This window comes from Arvicanthis niloticus, chromosome 1 (assembly GCF_011762505.2).
Source record: "Arvicanthis niloticus isolate mArvNil1 chromosome 1, mArvNil1.pat.X, whole genome shotgun sequence".
In the NCBI taxonomy this organism is placed as follows: Eukaryota; Metazoa; Chordata; class Mammalia; order Rodentia; family Muridae; genus Arvicanthis; species Arvicanthis niloticus.
Window position 1 is genome coordinate 46,297,850 of NC_047658.1, and position 20,981 is coordinate 46,318,830.

The 20,981-nt window shown below is 42.9% G+C and overlaps 1 pseudogene; it reads left to right on the forward strand.

Moving 5' to 3' along the window:
- Positions 1-1,141: 1,141 nt before the first annotated feature.
- Positions 1,142-2,123, forward strand: LOC117709818 (alpha-enolase pseudogene; annotated as a pseudogene).
- Positions 2,124-20,981: the final 18,858 nt, after the last annotated feature.

A 20,981-nucleotide genomic window follows, 5' to 3' on the forward strand; every position in this document is an offset into this window, starting at 1 on the left:
GAAAGACTGAGTCTGTTGATATACTTATTCCCAGTAGAGTACCAAAATGGCACAGGGCATGAGATGCTGGGGGGAAAAGGAGAGCATGAGACAAAGCCAGACCCACACTAGAGACAACTTGTCAATCTCTTACTTGTATAAGTAGACTAATTCATCTAAAGAGGGCATGGTACTAATCATCCCTCTTAAAGGTCCTTCCTGGGAGTCCTTCCTGGACTTGGAAGAGGCATTTATCACACCTCTTGTTAATACTCTTCTTGCTGTTTGTAGAGTTCCTTGCTATTTTTTTCTGTGTTGTGATCTAGTGGCCAGAAATGTACTATGTCTAGTATCAGGATCCATGGTAGTGAGATCTTTGAATCTTGTGGTAAGCCCAATGTTGTGGTTGATGTCTGTACTTCAAAGATCTCTAACAAGCTGTTGTGCCTCTGTTGGCTTCTAAGAGGCCCTGGAACTCCAGGACAGTGATACAGTGCAGTACATGGGGGAAGTGTCATTCAGGCTCTGCTTCCCCACCCTTATTAGTGTGGTTGGGGTCCCAACTGGTGGTGCCTGAGCAGGGAACTAAGGCAGGAATGACAGGGAGGATGGAGACCTCAGGTGGCTGGTGAGCACAATGACAACAGACAGGCTTCAGTGAGACAGCTAATCTAATGGGAGGACAAAGGCTATTTAAATCTTTGGGGTCGGTAAGCAGGGGCTATTAGGATGAGTAGGAGCCGCGCAGCCCGTAAGGCGTCTGCCTGCAGAGAGCGTGGGCTATGTGACCTCATCTGGTGGGGCTACTGGACATGACCTTATAAGGGGAAAGGAAGTTTAACCTAGCTACTGGGCTATGTGACCTCATGGTGGGGCAAAGGTGAGGGGCACAGGTGAGGGGCACATATCTACGTGGGCTGGGACATGCAGGCCCAGGGCAGAGAGGGGAACCATCCTACTCCTGCCGAAATCAGAATGAGAGGGAGAGGCGCTATCCTACTCCTGCTGATCTCAGAATGAGATTACCCCAGTCTTTCTCCAGGCCTGCTTCCCCAGAGCTCCGTGGCTCCCATGGCCCCACAGAGAAGGGACACATTAGTAGAACTGTTATACTTGCTCTGGCTCGCAAGAAATTTAAGGCTGTGGAATAGAGAATAGTATGATGGATGGGATTGAAAAGAAATCTAAACATAGTGCAAATGCCATCCTGGGGTGTCCCCGGCTATCTGAAAAGCTGGTGCTGTGAAAAACGGGGTGCCTCTGTACATTCACATTATTGACATAGCTAGAAACTCTAAAGTTGTCCTGTCTCCTTTGGTGTTCAACATGATCAACAGTGGTTCTCATGTTGGCAACAAACTGGCCATGCAAGGGTTCATGATCTTCTTCTCTATGAGTGTGTCCAGTTTTCAGAAAGCCAATGTGCATAGAGACGTAGGTGGTGGAGAATGTAAGTGATGAAGGCAAATTTACACCTAACATCCTGGAGTTCTGGAGCTCCCAGAGCTACTGCAACTTCTGAGTAATGTAACCAAGAAGGCTGGGTGACACTAATCAGGTTGTCATCAGCATGAATGTGGCTGCTTCTGACTTCTTCAGGACTTCAAGTCTCCTGATGACACCAGCAACTACACTACAGCTGACCAGCCGGCTGAACTCTACAAATCTTTCATCTGAGATTATTCAGTGATATGCACCAAAGGCCCATTTGACCAGCCTGACTGTGAAGTTTGGCAGAAGTTCACAGCTAGTGCAGGCATCCAGGTGATTGGAAATGATCTCATGGTGACCAACCCTAAGTGGACTGCTTAGGCTGTGGGCCAGAAGCCCTACAATTGTCTCCTGCTCAAAGGGAATCAGACCAGCTATGTGACCGAGTCAACTACAGGTGTACCAAACTGGCCCAGTACAATGACTGGGGCATTATGGTATCCCATTGCTTTGGGGAGACTGAGGATATTTTCATTGCTGACTTAGTGTTCAGGCTTTATGCTGGGCAGATCAAAATGAATGCCCTTTGCCAATCTGAGTGCCTGGACAAATACAAGCAGATCCTCAGAATTGAAGAGGAGCTGGGCAGCAAGCCCGAGTTTATTAGGTCTTTCAGGACCCAACTCCTCCTGGCCAAGCAAACCATGGGCTGATAATACCTGGAGCCCTCAGTCAACACTAGATGCTGGAATCTTTCTCTGATGCCCAGTGCTTGCTCATCCTCTGTAGTCCCATGGGCTCCCTCCCCCTCCATGCCATTGCTTCCTTAGAAACTCAAAGCCAAGCCTGACTACCCAGAAAGACCTGAGTGAAATCTCAGCTCTAGAATCATGTGATTGGTTTAAACCATTGTCCCTGTCATTGTACTTCCCAGCTAGAATTGGGAGCCCTCATATCTCTAGTGTAATCTGCAGAGTTGCCATAGTCAAGACCCTCCAGCGGTTCTACATCCAAAACAAAAGCCTCAGAGTGACCCATCAAAAGAAACAAGTCTTTTCCAGCATCATTTCCTAGTATCTCATATTAGGGATTAAATTCTAACATCAATTGGAAAAGAAATTTCTGTTATCAGCAACCCCTTCCAAGAAATAGTCATAACCAGCATGGCCAGAGGAGCCAGTCTATTTAGAAGAACAACATGCTGAAGTCTCCCCTCAAAATTCAGAAAAATCTAGACTTCAGGGGGGGCTCTAGACAGGCCTAAGAAGTCAGAGGAAGAGTATGGTTGCCATATGGAGAACATATCATCCTACTGAGCCTGGATTTCTCTCCTTGTGCTATAGAAGGATGCAGTTGTTAAAAAGAGTTGCTTACTTCTAGAAGTTTCTATCGTGGGTCCTTGAGCTCAGTTTCACTAGCTTGTCCTGTCACCAAGTAGAACACTGTTCTTACTAGTGGGAAGGATGCCATTGAGGTCAATCATGGTGGGATGAGACAACCAATGAGTACTTTACCTGGAATGATTGACATACTGGTTTAGCTCCACCAGCAGGTTCTCCCTCTCAGACACTGTTGCCCTTCTATCCTAATGTGGGACACCCACAATTCTCCTGGGCTCACTCAACAATGCCCCCAGCCCACTAAACCCCACACAGGCCACCTTGATGTCCTCTGCTTGGGTCTAGAGTTTGCTTTTCTTCCCATACCAGTCATCAAGGTTATTAACATCTTCCTTCTCCCTCCTCCTGTTTAAGTCAGCTCTTGAATTATTTAGCAAAGGCTGACTCACTTAAAGAAGCTTTTCATCCCTCTGTTGAATAGTTTTTATTCTGATACATAAGGATCACGAGAGCTGCCTAGATGGGGCTGAGGCTTAGGAGGAGTCTTTTACTTCATTGTGGCTACACTTGACTTGGTCTTAATGACTCTGGCTCCAGCTGATGTGCCGCCTACCCCTGGTTCTTTGGTCTCATCTGGTGAAAACCTCAGATCAGGCAGCTATGTGGACACTGAGAGTTTAGATAGAGGCAAGGCCTACACTTTTCATGTCAAATAGATGTGGTAGATACGTATTTTACTTCACCAAGTCAGGAATGATTTCCTATGAATTTAATTTGTACCTGATCTCCACGGTGGCAAGAATGTACTCCCAAATAATTGGGGATTTTTTTTTTGTTCTTTCCCTGAGTTTATATTTATACTCTGAATCATCTAAAGCAATCATAGTCCAGTTGGTCCTCAGGATCATGTGAGCATATGAAAGGTTGTCCTGTGCTTTCTCCATCTGAAACTCTCTTTTCTCTAGCTCTTGCCATATTTTCTGAGCACAGGTATACTCTTCTGACACCATCTAAATTTTCACCTCCTGTGGTGCAATGGGAACCATTAACAGCAAGTACTGGGGTCTGACTAATAGGGGTGGTTGGGGTTGAAGCAAAAGGCTGGTGAAAAGGAAGCCCTCAATTGCAGTGGTTGCCAGCTTCCAGGGTGTAAGAAAGAGCTCTCGGCATGACTAATTTTGAGCTAGAAATGATATACAACCAACTCAGGACCTTCTAAAATGTTCCTGATTCTTCTGACTATCTGCTTCCAGCATGCTATTATGTATCTGTGATTAGTAAATCCTGTAAGCAGTTCTCTGGAGGTGATTTGATTTCTGCCACTCTACCCAGCAGATGTGATAAAGATCATGCAGCTCCTCCTAGAACTGAATCTGTTTTTCCTACCTGGTCAGGCTCAGCTCCAATAGTGTCAGGAAATAGTGTCAGTTCTGTAGGGCTCCATATACGTTGCTTCTCTCACAGCTGTAACAAAATACCTAACAAATCTATGTAAACAAGGAAGGGTCTGTCATGATGGGGAAGGCATGAAGGTAGGAGCATGAGGCAGCTGGTCACATTACATCGGGAGGCAGAGACAAGGATGTTGATACTCAGCTCACATATGGATTGATGCCCATGCAATCGATCTAGAAACTAGCTGTCTCCTGAGAGGCTCTGCCAGAGCCTCACAAATACAGAGGTAGATGCTTGCAGCCAACCATTAGACTGATCATGGAGGAGTTAGAGAAAGGACTGAAGGAGCTGAACGGGTTTGCAACCCCATAGGAAGAACAACAATATTAACCAACCAGATCCCCCAGAGCTCCCAGGGACTAAACCACCAGCCAAGTAGTACACATGGAGGGACCCATGACTCCAGTCACATATGTAGCAGAGGATGGCCTTGTCAGGCATCAATGGGAGGAGAGGCCCTTGGTCTTATGAAGCCTTAATGCTCCAGTGCTGGGGAATTTGAGGGTGGGTGGGTGGGGGAACACCTTCATAGAAACAGAGGGATGGGGGAAGGAATAAGGGGTTTCTGGGGGTAAACTGGGAAAGGGGATGACATTTTAAATAAAAATATCCAATAAAAAAATAAATTTAAAAAGAAAATTACAGATAGGCCCAGAGGTTAGTCTCCTAGGTGATTTGGGGTCCTGTCAAGTTGACTGTATTAACCATTTTGGTTAAGAACATGAAGTTCTCTGCACTTCTTGCAAGCCTACTGTGGCTGTACTGTTTCTTACTACCCCCTTTCTGAGTACTGCTTCTTGAAGCCTGGGGAATTCTTTTCTCCTTGGTGGATGGCTTTGTATCAAAGGCTGTAACTTCTATTTCTCAGTCTGGCTCTCCATCTTGATGATTCCGTTGCCAAAGGCCTTGCTTTTACAACGGCTAATTCCTCTGCTCCTTTATCACATCACTCTCCTAAAGCAGTGAACACAGGAACGGACTGCTTGACTGAAGGGGAGAAAGGGCCAAGAGAAAAAAGCAAGTGCAAAAGGAACGACTCATTAATCTTTTCTGGAAGTGCTGGTTCATCATAGATCCAGTAATGCACCAAGAATTGGTAGAAAAGATAAATGATAGGAAAGAAGAAAAACGTGGGAAGAGCTTGAGGCAGAATGTGATGTAGAGTCAGTGTTGTATCATGTGGGCTCTCTTTCTTCTACAGTGAGCTCACCAGACGTTTCCACTGCAGTAGGTCAAGCACAGTCCCTAGAAGCACCATACCCTCTCCGTGCTGAGAATGCTGTTGATGTAGGTAGCCCTTTCCATTAGGAAGAAAGAAGCACTCACATCGTATAGTTTCCAGATCTTGTACACAGTAAATTTTAGCGGCAGAAGTCAAGGAGTAAAGAGTGGTGCCACAAAGGGTTTAAATCTGGTTAAATGGCTTGGGACTCTGCTGCATCATTTAGTGAGTCCTGGGGTGGAGGGCAGGGTTGTATTCATTACTTTTTTTGTTGTTGTTGCTATGATCTTGGCACACTCCGCTTTTCTTTTCCATTCACTATGGGACAAGAGTCCATAGAATGGTGCCTCCCCCAGTTAGGGCGTTTTCCCCCACTCTTGGCAGACCCACCTATAAAAGAAGTTACTTATTGGTTCGTGGTTTAAAGGTCTCATCCATAAGAAGTTGGCTTCATGCTCTTGGACAGGTATCATGGTGTCAAGAACGCACAGCATGGAGAGGCTTCATGACATGGTGGACAGGAAGAAGCATAGAGTAGTGGATTAGGTGTTAGGTAGAATCCTCAAAGGCACATATCCGGTGACCTACTTTCTCCAGACAGATCCTGAAGTTTCCACAACTTCCCATAATGGTGCCGCCAGCATCTCATACATGAGTCCATGAGAGCCATTCTATATTCAAACCATTACAGGGTTGTAGGATTAATGGGGTACCGCATTTGCTCTGCCACAGGGCTCAGCACCTTGGGGAGGCAGGACATGAGAGTTTTGACCGTGCTTACCCCACGCCGTCGCTGGGCGGGGCCATAGGGAAGCCCCTCCAGGAGTGAGGAAGTGCAGTGTGAAGTGCCGGACAGCCAGAGCTGGCTTGAAGGTCTCTGAGCCTGTAGCAAGGCTGGGGCTCTCTGGTTCTCAGGCTCTTGGACACCCAGATGCCAATGGGAGCTGTGGAAGAGCTGAAAACAGAGTGGGGTCCAAAGGGCTGGATCCAGTGGGGCTAGTCCTTGGCTTGTCAGTGGCAGTGGGCTTGGTGGAGGCCATGGTTGGGAGGGCAGAGAGGCCTTCTACAGGAGACTAGACAGCAGCTCTACCAGACGAAGGCCTTCTCCATGGCTCCCCACAGCGGATCCCGTCGAGAAGAGGCAGTCCATGGTTTTAAGGCATTTATTGTCATGGCGGAAAGTGGATGAGTAAAACCGTACCTCACTTCTCAGGGTGGGCCTGAGGTTAAATACCTTTTGCAGGGAGAAGTGTCTGGGAAGGAGAGTTTATTGGCTAAGCCCTCCAGGCCTTTAGGTACCTCATTAAAATGGAGATCTGTCTTGAGCCCGTATGACTATAGGTCACATCCTCTATAAGTGGAGGGAGGGCCTTGGGGCATTGTCCTTACATGACTGATGGCCACAAACCTCTCTACTGCGTTGGGGGGGGTGGTTGGGGGGGGGTTGTTTGAGGCTTTAGCTACAGGGACCTGGTGCCCAAGAACAGGCAAAACGGCTACCATCTCTTCAGGGTCTCCGGGCTTTCTAGCCTTAACTGAACTGGGAACCAGGATACCTTTCACAACCCACCGCCTCACACAGGGTATAAGGTGTATTGATGAAACTGCATCCTAACTGCCTATCTTAAAGGTTGTAGCCTTTGTGTTCTGCTAAACTGTTTTGAACCCTTTTTACTGACTGGTACAAGATATGTGTAGTCAGAAAATAGTTGTTGGATTTTTGTTATTGTTTGTCTGGCTTCACTATGAATTTTCTGTATTAGAAGTCATTTCCACTCAAGAAGGGGTGGAAAATGTCCATTTTTTCAATGTTATACTGCAGGACTTCAGTCTTCTAGGCCTAGCTAACCTACTGTTTCCATTGGTTTGAGTCGCGATTGCCTTTTATATAGGGAATAGTGATTCTTCTCTGGGAGAGGGATAGAATAACAACTTCAGGTTCATCCAGTCTCTAGCTATGGCAGTATCTTAACACTGAAAAGATACAGCTGTGTTTTGAAATAGAAATAACCTGTTAGAAGCCAGAGAAGGCTGATTTTCCCTGGCCCGGGAATGGGAGGCTGCTATACTGTTGATTCGTTCTCTGAAGCTCACACTCAGCACAGTTTTGATCTCGAGGAGACTGGAGGATCTTGGAGAGAATGGAGCAGAGGGAAGTAGATACCAGCACGTGGTAGCAGACTCTGCTACTTGATCATTGGCTTGGATTACTGTGAGCACCAGCTGCCGGCAACCTTGGATGGGTCCTTGAAGAAAATAATGTGGCCAAGCTCCAGCCAGGAAATCAGATCAAATGCAAGGCCAGGCTCTTGGCAGAGAGAAATAATGAAAAGGACTCTCATTATTTTTTTTCCTCCCAAGAAAAGTTGATATATATATCTGATATTGCAAGTGGGATAAAGCTTTCTAAATCTTGCTGCAGATTTTTTTTTCTGAATATAAGGGCCAAGTTTCTTAATTTTCAATATTACAATTTTTATTTTCTTCATGTTTAATTTGAGAACTTAATATAATGTGTTTTGATCATATCATAGTCTCCCCTTCCCATACTCCTCCCAGATCTATCTGCTTTTTCTTCCCCATCTTACTTTGTATCCTTAAAAAAAAAAAAAAAATCATCAAATACAATTTGTGCTGCCCTTACACTATGGGATGTGTGGCTTTCACTGAGGGTGTTCAACCCACTAGGGGCTGCACCTTTTAAAATTGTCTCTCCCTCTCTCAGTAGCTACCAACCACCAGTAGCTCCTTAGCTAGAAGTGGGATCCATACCCATCTCCCCTCTCCTCGATGTATTTTGTCTGTCTTGAGCCTGCACAGACCTTGTGAGTGCTATTTCATCTGCTGTGAATTAATATGTACAACTTCCCTGCTGTGTTCAGAAAAGTCTGTTTCCATGTGGTCATCTAGTGCTTATGGCTCTTACAGTCTTTCTACCCTCTTCTGTTTGACCCCTGAGCCTTGGGAGGACACTACATGTTATAGATGTCTTATTAGGGCCAAACATTCCACAGTCTTTTTTTTTTTCTCTGTACCTTGACCCATTGGGGGTCTCTGTGTGAGTTGCCATCTACTGCAAATATGAAGCTTCTCCGATGGGGGTTAGCTGATACACTAATCTGCGGATATAAGAATGAGTCATTAGGAGTCAGTTTAATACTGTGCCCATTTAGTAAGAATGATGTGTTCTTCTCTGGGGTCTTCTTCGTTTAGCCTCAGGTTCTTGGCCCCCAAAAGATACCAGGTATGGGTTTCAAATTGTGGTGTGGCCTTTAAATGGTCTTAGGAAGTGGTTACGTACTTCCATGATATTCATGCTACTACTGAGCCAGTGGCATATCTTGCCAGGCTAGTCATTGATAGAGCTCTCAGGGCTCACATCTGGGTAAGAGTAGTTTTTCTTTTTGTCCTCTGGTAGCTTACATAGCACTGTCCATCACTATGAAAGGTATCAAGTAGGGATGAAGTTTCCAGTTGAGAACCAGGTTTATTTTCCCATGCTCTATAACTCAAGTGTGTGGTGTCTCCGACAATAAGGTCTTTTAGTCAGTCAAGTTCTGGAGGACAACCACTAGCAATGGCAACCATCTGTAATTGGGGGCTTATAGGACCTCATTTGCCAGCAAATACAAAAAGAGGTAACCCATTCTTAAGGGGGGCATTTTATTTATTATATTGTGGTAACCAGTAGGAAAATTGTTGCTCCATTATAGGGTAACTCTATTTTATTTTTATATATGTGGATGTGTATATTTTAGGAAGCTTCCAGAGTAATAAATTTCCAAGAACAGGAGAAGGAAACAGAGGAAGAAGAGAAGGAGGAAGAAGAAGAGGAGGAATAAGAGGAGGAGGAAGAGGAAGAGGAAGAAGAGAAGAAGGCTGTCACATCAACCAATCCTCTTCCAACAGGATTCAGGAGGAATGTCTAGGACTGTTCTGTTTCACAGAATTAAACATGAAAATCCAACTTAAACAAACAAACAAACCAAACCCAAGTTTAAAATTCCTGTCCTTGGATAACCTAGCTGTACCTTAATGCTCAGAAGCCACATGTGGCTACCAGGCTACCTACTGAGCCGAGCACATACACAGTATTCTCTCGGGCATCACCTGATGTCCTTCTAGTCAGTGCTATGACATTTCCCTCTACTTCTTCTAAGACAGTCACCACTGACTACCTCCCTTTCTCTGGATGTACACATCTACCTGGGCAGGCTGAGTCCTGAGAGGATATGAATGTTGGAGAATTAGTTAGGAATCAGACTAAGAATTGTAACCAAATGGGTCCAAGTCAAAAGTTAAGGGTGTCTCTGAACTATGGGGGGTTAGAGCAGATCTTGAATTGCTACCCAAAGTGATGATGGTCTCTCAGCCTGATGATGTCTTTGTTGAACGTTTTATTCTGCTACGGAATGTACATGCCTATTCCAGAACACTGGTAGTTCCCACGGCTATTACAAGGTCTGTGATACCCTTCTGGGAAAATACTTTCTGCCACCGAGGTCTGTTCCAATTAGGGGGATAAGTTACAGTTGTCTACTAGAAGGGTGGACTGAGACATGACATAATATCCACTATGTCTTCAGGCACCATGGAGTCTTCTTGTGACCTCTTTAGTTGCATGCAATCCCTGCCTGAGAGTGAAATCTTGCTCACACAAGATATGGACTTCAGATTGCATTTTGAAAAATAAGCAGCATGGCAGAGGGAAAATACTGAGTCTTAAAGGAAAGCATGCCAGGCTTCAAATTCTAGCTCCACCTCCCAGTAGTCAGATGGCCTTGCATTAACTACTAACCCTCTTGTTGAAGAATCAGGAAAGGCCATACTATTATAGAAAAATCTAAAGTCCTGTCTAGACATAGTGAGCTGTCAGTCCAGGGTACCTGATCTGAATTGGGATGAGGAGATAAACTATAAGACTCCGTCATCAAAATATATTGTATAAAAAAAGTTTAATGAAAAATGAAACAAAAAAGACATGGTTAGTTCTCTCTATCTCATGGCTTTAGCAAAAGTCTGGTCATTCATAAAAAGGTGTATGGGTAAAGTACTCTGGATGTCATGACCTCCTAAAAAGGCCACATAAATTGCCTTTCTAGGTGACTGGACAGAAATCTACTTAATGTGATTTAAGGTATTATCTGAAGTAATCATGGTCAAAGAATGTGGCAAGACACAGAGATATTATCTACAAAAATATTTCTAAAGAGGAAATATAGTATATATGTCTAAATATGATAGTGAGTATAGGTGCTGTGACAGCAAAGGATTATGGGTTCTGGCAGCAAACTTTGGTTTCTAGTAACTGAGTAGTAGGAACTGGAAAAAAAAGGTAGAGCCACTGGATTCTCATATGTCACCGCAGAGTTTTCTGGTTTATTAAGACTTCCCAAGCTTCTGCCTGTGGAGCCCGGACACATTTGAAAGTGTGTTCCTTCTAGGGATTACAGGATTGGGTAAGATGCCACATGGAAGCTATTACATGAATAAAGGTTTGAACCTTTGGCAAGGAGTCCAGATCAATGGGCTGATCCCAGGAAGCACCATTGTTCCTCAACACAGATGTGTTTGTCTCTCTGTTCTGTGCTTTCACTATCCATGATTTCAGTGACCTTTGGGCAATCAAAATTAAGAACATTAGATAGAAAATTCCAGAAGTGAATAGTTCTTAAGTTTTAAATTTTGGTCTATTAGGAATACTGTTATAAAATCTTTCCTGGTTCTGCTGAGAGGTGAATATTCCCCCTTTCCAAGTATCCATGCTGTCTGTACATGTTACCTGCCTGTGCTGGCTAGTCTTACGTCATCTTGACACAAATATAGCCATCTTAGAGGAGGGAACACCAACTGTAAAAATGCTACCATAAGATCAGGTTGAAAAGCCGTAGTTTTCAACCTGTGAGTTGCAACCCCTCAAAAAGACCATTGGAAGTTACAGGTATTTGCTCTACAATTTATAGCAGTAGCAAAATTACTGTTATAAAAGAGCAATGAAAATAATTTTATGATTGGTGGTCATTGTTACATAAGGGACTGTATTAAAGGGTCATATCATTACCAAGGTTGAGAACTTATATTCTTAATAAGTGACTGGTTGATGTGAGAGGGCCACATTTTAGGTGGCGCTATCCCTGGGATGGTGGTCCTGGATTCTATAAGAAAACAAGCTGAACAAGTCATGAGGAGCAAGCCAATTTGTAACACCCTCCCATGGCCTCTGCATTAGCCTCCATGTCTGGGTTCCCGTTCAGTTTGAGTTCCTGTCTTGGCTTCTCTCAATGGACGGTGATTCAGGATATATAAGCCAAATAAACCCTTTCCTCCCCCATGAGTTTTTTGTAATTGTGTTTCATCACAACAGTAACTCTAGGATACTACCCATGATTCATTTCTTGATTATCAGATTTACTATCACAGTCTTACAGTGCCTATGGTCTAAGAGTTTGTTTACTTAATAATGGCTCCAAAGTTCATGGCTACCCAACTAGTCTAAAAGGAAGTTATAATATACTTAGAATGAAATGTGGAATTTTAACATAAGAATGAACATACAGAAAAAATTATGTGGTATCCCAGGCATGCACAAGGAGTCTTGGAAATGTATCCTTGAAGGTCAGGTGAGGGCTGCTGTATTTGTGCTGGATATAGAAGGAGGCAGTGGTGTTAGAATTGATATCTGGGAGAGGGGATTGGAACTGTAGGTTTTACCATACTCTACATGAGTCACTGGGTAAAGACAGAGAATGGCCAGGAACTCAAATCCCAATCACCAAAGATCCCTGCAAATGTAATCCTGCTGGGCCTTTTCCTTTACAAAAGTGGTTGATGAGAAATAACAGTTTCTGGATCATACTGGGTTTTATTATTATTTATATTTTCCGGGATCATACTGTGTGAGCATTTAACATTTTACAGACCATGCCAGATTTCCTGGAGTAACTATACTAAATTATGCTCTAGCACTTGCCATGTGTCTTGGCAGGAGATAGCTTCAGTGTGAATGTTTTGCCAGAATTTTAGATGAACACTGGGTAAAACCAGGTCCTTTGAAAGATTATGTTTGTTTGCTTAGTGAGTCTAAACATGTGGAGGACGAGGGTGGCTTTATCTGAGCTTTGTCTGTCAGATTTACAGGGGCAGGGAGGGCAGTGGTAACCTCTGGAATTGTGAGATTAAGCACCCCCTCCCACACTCCTGTCCTCCCACCATCCCTCCTGCCATCCCTCCTTCCCTCCTCTTTACTTCTCCCCTCTTTCTTCTCTTATACACACACTCACACATGAAAGAAGATGTGTGTGTGTGTGTGTGTGTGTGTGTGTATTGTTGTTTATAGATATTTTAAGTCTCTTGATTATGTCTGGGCTGCCTTGGATTTAAGAATAAAGATACATTAGCTTTGAAATAGTCAGGCCTAACTAGCCTTTCATTTATGGTTTTTTTTTGTTTTTGTTTTTTTTTTTTTGCTATTTTATATCTTTTGACAAATTCCCAAATTATGTATTCTTCTCTTTCTCTCTCATCTTTATGGTTTTTGTGCATTTTTATTTATGTAAATTCCATTGGATTTGTCTTTGGCAAACAGTAATGTATCAAATTTATTTCCAATTTGTTTCTTTGAACTATTAATTGAATTGTCTAATGTTTTTCTCTCAGATTTGAAATGATTTTTTTTTTAGCTAATATGTTATAGGTCACACATACATAAATGCCTATTTATGGATACTTTTCTGAGCTCTTGATATGCTTCTCTTGATTGGTCTTGTGAGGATGCCACTTTTAAAAATGGGAGATCTTCATTAACATGCTGATTTTGAAGGTTCTTATTCCTAGCTATTTTTATCATATTTTTAAATCTTCAATGGTGATGCCTAAGCTCATACTTAATGTGATTTGGGAAGTTTTTTCTCAGTTTCAACAGAAACTGTTGAGGTTTTCATGGAGACTGCATTGAACTTATTGTTTCATTTGTTGGGGGTGCAGGTAAATCACATTTTACCAGTATTTAGCCAACAGATCTAGGAATATAGTAATAACCTATAGTTTTCAAATTTTTCCCTTTGCCTTAGAAAATGGTTTATAGTCATTACAAAGCATATGTCTGCTAGGTATATATGCAAGCATGTTTGCAAGTTACATGTGCCACCAAGGATGGGAAAGTGTAGTTCCTGCTGTAATGGTTGAAACACTTCACACATGAATCAGGCAAGTATGGCTTCCATGTAGGTTAGGGTTTGCCCTACAACAAGTAAAGCACTCATATTTACCCACTAACAGAAATTTATCTATGCTTTCTATGCCCACAATAGAAAGATGTACTGATTTAAGCAAATAAGGCCACAGCCCTGAATCCAAGCTCACACCTGCCAGGAAAGAAACATGGATTTATCACAACACCAGTTCACACATGTACCATCAATGTCTACAGGACAAGCCCCATTTGCACAGACTTGGAATTTAGGTTTTTTTTTTTTTTTTTTTTTTTGGATGTACATGTTTTAAGACAGGATCTCAAGATGTAGCTCAGGTTGGCCTTGGACTTTGGAGCCAGTTTTCTCAGCCTCCTAAGAGTTTGAGATTGTAGTCATGAGCTCCAAGGCCAGGTGAATAACTTTCTAATAAAAAAAAAAAAAAAAAAAAAAAAAAAAACCCACCAACACAAGAATCCTTCTGATGAAGTCTCAGTTTGGTTAAGCATTTAAATGAATTTATTAAATGTCTTCCAGAGGTAAAAAAAAGAGCAGCATCTTTGACCTCACTGATGCTTCCAGAAAGTGTTTTCTTTCACAGCTCATTTTTAATGCAGCCCGGAATCCTCAAAGATAGGCATGACCCGTGCACTAAGGACAACCCAAGTGTGTACTCATTCTTACTTCTCCAATTGCTTTGGATACAAGTTTTTTCCCCCTTATATGAAGAAGAAAAAGATGATTGAATTGTTCCTTTAGGCCAGTAGCCTTGCGGTCCTCTTTGGCTGTCATTTAGGGATAGATGGTTCTATTCCCTTTTGCGACAGGAACAAAGTGAAAACTACTGTCAAGGATAGCCCCCCTCTTTGGAATTTATCCAGTGGTAAAATAAATTTTTATGGTGTCCTTATCACTGCCTCACAGAAGTATTCAGAGCACCTTAGAAGTGTACCACTATAGACTGTCACCAACATGCACAAGTGAAAAGCTGCATAAAAATCCATGTGACAAACAGATACTGATGCTCTTGTGGCACTTAGAGCCATAAACAGGAGACAGGGACTCAGGAATAGAACCCCAGCCCCGTGTTCCTAAGTCAAAGAACAATGGTGACGTTGGAAGGAAAAACATCCATTTTACTTCAGGTTCACAGACATGAAGCCCTGTTAATCATTACCATTTGTTGTGAGAAATTCAGAGAGTTTATAAATGGGGTTTCTAAAGCCTTTTCAGTTCTGCATGCGGCTATTATGCTCTTGGACACTATAACACATATAATGCTCTTTTGCATCCTGCTTAAAATCAGGTTCTCAATCTAGTTCCCTCTTCTGTCTTTATAACACCGTAGTTTATTTCTCCTTTGGAAGATCCCTTCCTCCCCACTGGCTCCTTACTTAGCTTTCTAACTTCCGTAGTTATTTGGATTGAAGCGCACATATCTAAAACTTAAAATCTAGCATTCCACATGTTAGAGAAAGCATGCACTGTCTGTCTTTTTTGGGGTCTGGGTTACTTCACTCAAATCAGAGAACACATCATCAAGATAAAATATTTATTTGCTGAGATTTTTTTTCATCCAGAATATTGCCTTATCTACACAGTTACACAAAGATCAAGAGGATTTGTGGCTGATTGTCACAGGCATAGCTTTTTTTAGAGGTATATATTTCTAAGACTGAATGCACAATGATTTGGGGGAAGGAATTAATACATAATTTGAATTCAAACGACAAGCTTAAAAAGAAATATCCTGCTTGGAGAAGCATTCTTAAATATCTCTGGGGAATACATTTCTTTTATTAATCCAGCCAGCCACTGGATGTCATTCTCCCAATTTAATTACGTTTATCTGCCAATGGGTGATTCTTGCTCTTTATGCATGTAATTTGAGTCGGTGCAAATGGCGATGGCAAATAATTGTCCTGGGGGAGATAATTGCTGTTATAATTATTTACCCATGCAAGTTAGGCATGTTTGAATTTTGCCTCGGTCAGATGATCTGGAAATATGAGTGAAAGAAGCCAGCTCTTAGTTCTTGGACATCTTCTAGATGTAACATCTAGTCCTAAGTGCTTTAAGTATGTTATCCCATGAATCCTCACAGGCTTCCTAGACTGGCCATAGTATCCTTCACATCAATAAGGAGGGAATGAAGACTCAAGCCTACACCTACAGGCTGGTACAAAATGGTCTGTACATACTGTTGCTGCTGATAAAATGGGTGACAGAGCTTTATAAAGAGTTTATAGTAGGGGCTAGTGAGATGGCTCAGGGTGGATATAGGCGCTTGCCAACAAGCCTAATGACTGAAGTTTGATACTTGGTACCCACATGCTGGAAGGAGAGAAGTGATTCCTGTAAGTTGTTCTCTGACCTCCATACATAATGTGCTCAGCACACATATACAGATAGATTAATGTAATAAAAGAGTTAAATGTATCCTCATGCTTTAGTAGACTGCTACTGTCATCTTAGGTCATGTTACTTTTGCAGTCAGGCCCTACCTGAGTTCAGATACCAATTTTCATGGGACACTAAACATCACATATGGGTCCTAAATGATACATATACCATGTCTTAGAGATATGATAGACATCCTATTTAGCCATTCAGCTACTTGGGATTCTCTTCTCTGTGGAATCCTGTCATCCTCACATCCCTCCCATTCAGTGGGAGTGCTTGGCTCTTTAGGGTTCTTACAGTGTCTTTTTCTTGTGTTCAGGCTCAATCTTCATCATACTATGTTACATTCTTATTGGATACAGGGACTCGCTAGAGCTCTCCTTAGGTCTCAGAGAATACATGGCCCTGTGCCAGGCCCTGGATGAATGTGCTTTGAGGAAGTTATCAGATCTATGCAGAAATAATTAGCTGATGTTGAAAAGGTTGCAGAGCATCCAGGTGCAATGTAGCTGACAGTGCAGCTTATTTGAGAGGCTTCTTTTGAGGTTGTGGCATCTCTCATTACTATCATTTGTTGGCTGCCCTGCCTTATTAGATTATTTCAGTATGTTATAGTGGCATCCAGAGAGAGAGAGGGAGGGGAGACAGGGAGGAAGGGGTAGGAGAGGAAGAGGAGAAGGAGAGGGAGAGATAGAGGTAGAGATAGAGATAGAGATAGAGAGTTAGAGATGCTGAGTTTAAAAATTTCTTTCAGAAAACTTGGCATTATTAATGACTTCCTCCCATCTCTTTCTACCCCTTCCCATATAAAAATTTGAGGACAGGAATGAGAAGCCTTTTTTTTTTTGGATTGAGAGGTTTGATGTCCATGAAAAGGAATACTATCTAGTTACCCTCCCTGTATTTGAGGGGCAGGGCCTAGAAAGTAATTGTTTTGACAGTTTCTATGAATGCACATTGGTTACAAGTCACACCAACACATAGGCTGGCTGACTTGTCACTATCCAGCTAGGGTGGGGTGGTGCAGGAGAACACTGGAGACATGAGGCTAAGGAGGGGGGGGGGCAATGACAGCTTTTGAAGTGACTTAGACACACAAGTGGGAATGGCCCTGTTTCAATTACCGCCTACTCAGAGCCCAACTAGTTAGGGCAGATGATGTATTGTAGATGCAGGGCTTTGCAGTGGCTTAACATATTGCAGGAGTGGGCACTTACTGCAGAGGAATGAAGCCCTTTGCTGTTCATTTGAGATGCTACTCAAAACAAAAGCAGACAAATCACAAAAAACAAAAATAAATTAAAAAAAAAGGCAAGCTCCCCGGTATTGACTCTTCCTTCAGCTAGGCCATATAAAGACTGCCTCCCCCCACACTAATCATGGCTAGTGATGGCTGCAAGTGTGGTATCCACTGCCCCTCTTTTTGACTTCTACATCTCCTCCTGGAGCCATGTTTGGAGGAGTGGGGGAGAAGTAGGAATGGGAGAATGCAAACTTCACAACTACACCAGGACCTTCAGTCACAGGTCGGACCGGAACTCAGGGCAGGGAGGGGTGTGTGTAAATGGAATGAGCCTGGGGTTCTCAACTGAATAGAATAAGGCTTTAACAGGAGAGGCAAGCCTCCTTTATCAAGTAAAAATAATGGAAATTAAGACATTGACTGAGAAGATACTGTAGAAGACTATGCAAAACAGTACAGAGCTGACTGGTATTTAGGTGGTCATGGGTGATACTTACACAAAGTTTACTTACCATGAAGTTTATTACATCTTGATCCCCACAGGGGACACTGTGGCCACACATGGCTAAACTCATGATGTCTCCATCAAGTAGGCTGCCACCTCTCTATTTCATAGCCATATAGAGACTAAGGTTCTGAGTAAAACCTGGCTTGCTAATCTGAGAGAGTAGTAAGCTTCTGAGCCAGAAGACCAACCTGTCACCTGCACTTTCCACTGAGCAGCCCAGCTCTCCCAGTACAGAGTGCCTACTACGTGCAGAGAACTCTACAGAGTTTTTGTTGATGCTTTACCACAGTCTTTAATGCTGAGAAACATCCAAGCAGAATTAACCATCAAGGGAACACATTTCCAGGGAGTGCAGGACACCATGTACAGTGTGAGACCAATCAGGGTGAGAATTGCTATGTATTCATTAAGTCCCTTCCTCAATCTTGCATGAATCTCATTTTGTATCTCTTCTCCTGAGTAGTTTTCTGGGTAATTTCCCCCCCTAAGATTGATCTACTGATATCTTCTGAGAAAATGCTTTCCAATAATTGCTCCTTCAAAAGTCACGTTTCCAGGCATAGTTGTGCTATAGGTAAAAATCTTGTTTCCAGTGTCCTAGTTTGCAGGAATGCCCCCCTTTAGTAGCATACTGTTATATAACATCGCTTGCATACAACTTGTAGAAGTAGATAGTGGCGACTTTAGAAATAGGAGCAGTAATTGACATTTTCCTTGGGTCATTCTTTGCCTCCTCTTCCTCCTGCTTCTGCTCCTCCTCCTTTTTAACCAACTTTGAACATTGATTTCTGTATGGCAGTGTAGTTTGCTCAATGCAGAATAATTCTCCAAAGAACATGAAGGGTAGGCTAGAAGGATGCTAAGTGGAGGGGTATGAAGTCTCAGTGTAGAGTGTCTCTACCCCCATGTCACTGGGAAGACTTTTAACTTGTGGGTCCTTGCTGTCCTGGAATACAGAGAAGCTTCACAGGGAAATGCTTCCTCCCCTTTGTAGACGAGGACTTCAGCCACATCAAGGTCAAGGTCATGGGGCTGTGCTGTGTGTTGGACATAGGGACCCTTGCACTTTTCAATCCACCTTTGTGTTCTTGTGGTTTCTTTTCTTTTTTCTTTTCTTTTTTTGTAAAATGATTTATTTATTTATTTCCAGGACCTCTGGAAAAGCAGTAAGTGCTCTTAACCACTGAGCCATCTCTCCAGCTCCCAGGTTTTCTTATTTCACCTCTTAATTATCACATGAGGAATACAGAAGACAGGAAATGGCCTCTGATGAATACACACCTGGAGATTCCATGATTGAAGATACTCAGAAAGGTTACCTTTCAAAGACATTCCAGAAAAGAAACTAGTCTCTTCCTGCAGATTAACTGTAGACAAGAATAAGGGTTACAGAAACAGTTTTATGGAAGTTCTTTAAGTAAAAAGAAAACAAAGAACTCTGACAAAATGGCTGCACAAGTGGCTGAGTCCAGTAGAAGCCAAAGAATGAACCTGCTTTGAATCTAGTTGAATGAAACACTATGTGTGCAACTAGCAAACCAGAGACTGGGGCAAAGGTGAAATCAAAACTCCCGATGGATGAATGTGTATTTGGTTTTAGTCCATGGTCATCCATGGTTGCTGATATAGGACATGCAGAAGGTATGGTCTTTGAGGTTTGATCTAATCCATCTCGTCTCTGTGGATTCTTTGAACAACCCCCGTGACTAGATCTCTTGTGGATTACTAACTTTCAAAGTGTTAATCTCCTGACTACAAATAAGAAACAGTGATTTTTAAGAGATTAAATGAAGGGAAGGAAATTCTTTCTGTAAGTTTTCCAGCACCACCACCAAAACAACAACATCAAAACCCCAATAAAATAAATGAACCAAACAGCAACACCCTGGGGGACCACATGTGCTGACACCTTAAGCAACAGCTCTCTGCCTTCCTCTGCCTCCACTGACTTTTCAGAGGTGAAGCCAGCTCACTTAGGAAGGAAACACTAACCACTTTTTCAGTTGACTTAGTATCTTTTTGTGTCAGGACAGAGGCTGTTGAAATTGCATTTTTTTTTGGGGGGGGGGTTATGCTGGATAGAATAAATCATGTTGCCTCATGAAGATAAAAAAAACCAATCACATAAATAACTGGGGCATGCTAAAGAGGAGTCCAAAGGACCCACTGATCTGGTGATCAGGCCTTGAAAGTAGGACGAGCTCACTTTTTCCCTAAGGTCTGGAGCAGAAAAGCAAGATAAAGCAAGAATGAGATGGGTACCATCTTCAGAGAATACTGGCTTAATAAGCTTTGATTCTTGGATGAGCTCAACAGCAAAGGATAACCAAGAATGAGGTGAGATCCAGGCTACAGTGGGCATGAAGAAAGTAGTTAAGTATTCAGAGCTAGCCCCACAGGAGAAGTGAAGCATCTAGGGTAGGCACTTGCCTGGATAAACAACACATAGACTGGATCTGGAAGCATCTGTCCCCAGAGCTCCAGTGTGATTGCACAATGGGACAGAAGCATCTCTAAGGTGCAGGCAAGTGGCACGATGGACCTGCCCAACCTGCCTATGGAGGTGAGAGTGCAGCCAGTGAAGTAGTAAGGATATGGAAGTGAAACCAGCTTATTGGGAAGAAGCTTGATAGTATATAGAAAGGCAGTTACAGCTCTGCCCATGATGAGACATGTGGATCCAGAGAAAGAGAACTGAGTGCTGGGATTGTGGTAGATGAATGAGGATAAAGTCAGACAGAGCCCTGAAGGCCTGTGGTTCAGGGCTAGCTGTCCAAGGCTTATTTATATACTAAGAATCCATTGACCATTGAGGACTATATTGAACAATACAGGTGTGTTGAGCTGAGGATATTCTCTTCCTTTCCCAGGTTTATACAGTAGGAGACTCAGAAAGAAAATTGAGTATGGAGGACTACTGAGTTACTTACAGCAGCTTATCAGGTACAGTGGAATCAAATTCCAGCTTCAGGTTGTGGAAACAACAATGACAGTTTTTGTGCAGAACACTGAATTTGGCGCCTTCACGTGCACTGCCAGTGAAGTCTCTCAACACAGTTACTTTAAAGCAGCCATTAATGTTCCCACTTTGCAGATGACACTGAGGCTCCGTCATGTCAGATCTTGCAACCAGCATCCTATTAGTAGCAAGTGCTACGAGGAGGATTGGATTTGGGTCTGTTTTGACTCCAAAGCCTATGCTCTTTTGATC